Genomic DNA, 1,898 nt, shown 5'->3' on the forward strand with positions numbered 1-1,898 from the left:
GTCCGCGTCTTGGGGGTAGCTTGGGGCGTGACAGTTACATTATCCCCATCTTAGGAACAATCGTCCTCGAATGACACTTTAAAACATTAAGGGGTAACGACTAAAGACTAGCAGCCCACAATCATGCAGACATCATCAATACAAATCCATAAACATAGGAGGAAACATCAACTTCACATCAATAAGCTCAAACCACAACAATAAGGTAGGAACTACATCTACAACTCATCATGCACCAAAACTTCACATATTTCATTTTATTGGAGAAACTTCCTACTCCGTGTCACATCATGCTCATTACAACATCTTTAAGCACACTATGCAACTCTTTCAAGAACACATTTAAGCATGCTCAACCAGTCAACTTATGCAACATTTAGGAAACTCATCATAGATGCATATCAACATGAGGAACGCAATTTGAAACTCATTTTTTCTCAACTATACAAGAATTCAATTAGAACATGCACAACATAAGGAGACTATGGAAACTCATATTCTCATAAAACTCCAAAACATGCAACAAGATACTAGGAACTCTATGTCTCAAGCTTGAATAAGAATAGAAGGAAAGAGATAAGGATATCAACACTCTCAACAACCTTACTATTCAACATACTAACCCCCACTTAGGAGTAAACCCAAATAAGGTCAACAAGAACACCACAAGGGAACCTAAATCAAGACATCCACAACTTACAAGAAATCATCAACATACCGGTACTTTTAAACTTGGAAGGTCCTCATTAAGCAACTCTTGCTCACAACCAACCTTACCAACACCACTCAGGGTCTCATATGAGTCTACCACACCGGGTCTAAACTCGTCAAACTCACTACACCTCTTAAGGTGAGATTAGCAAGAAAGCCTATCTCAAGAACATCAAGGACACTCAACGACCTTGAAATCTAAGCACATTATCTCCCCCCTTAGGGGTAAGCCTATACAAACTCTTTACAACATCACGTCTTTCAATTCAAAGGTCGTAGAAAAACATCACTAAACCTTCACACTCATCACCCAAGGTGATTTTAAACGAAGGTAAAATTACACTTACACCCTCTTTTAAGGAGTCTACTTACCTAACACATCAGCACATTTCTAAAACACCTCATTCGTCAAATCCTTTAACTTACCTCCAAACTCATCATAACCTTCTACCAACAACACACATAACCATATAGCAACCCATTCATGCTAAAGACTACATCATAATATAAGTCCTCAAATTTACCATAACAAGACTCATCTAGTCACATAACCACAACTAACATCAAAACTCACCTTTTCCTCCCTCGATCCTTGCAACATTAGCCTTTCAAGTAGTCACATCTTCAAGATCACCGGATAAGGAATAAGAGAGAGAACTTATGGAGCTAAGATTTATGGCACGATTTGAAGAATGAAGAAAGAAGTGTAACTTTCTATCGTCCTATAGCCTCTCGCCCATAGATGTGTCGCGACTCACACAAATGAACATGACTCTACTAGACGTGGGTTGTGAGACTTTGATCCTAAAAACCATTTCCAAAATATTATGCTCTCATACAAAGTTTGCCACGACCTGAGAGCATCCCCTAGTCGTAACACGGCGTACTCGACCCCGAAGGGGTCTAATACAAGCCTCTTAGCTCATTCATCACATAGACAATAGAAAATAGTGCGGAATTAAAAACTTTATTCAAAACCAAACTATTAAAAACTCTTTCATAAAGCAGCGGAAATACTAAGTCTCACATGGCCATCTTAAGACAAACTTTAACAAGATAGGGTCACGGCCCTTTACAATCAAAAATACTAGAATGTCTATTACAAAGTATTAAACATAAAGGAATTAGAACAAAAAGTGTTTGTGTCCTCGATCTATGTGGACATACCAAGTCTTGGAGGAAAACTC

The sequence above is a fragment of the Solanum tuberosum genome, unplaced genomic scaffold (genome assembly GCF_000226075.1).
Source record: "Solanum tuberosum cultivar DM 1-3 516 R44 unplaced genomic scaffold, SolTub_3.0 scf00070, whole genome shotgun sequence".
Taxonomy (NCBI): Eukaryota; Viridiplantae; Streptophyta; class Magnoliopsida; order Solanales; family Solanaceae; genus Solanum; species Solanum tuberosum.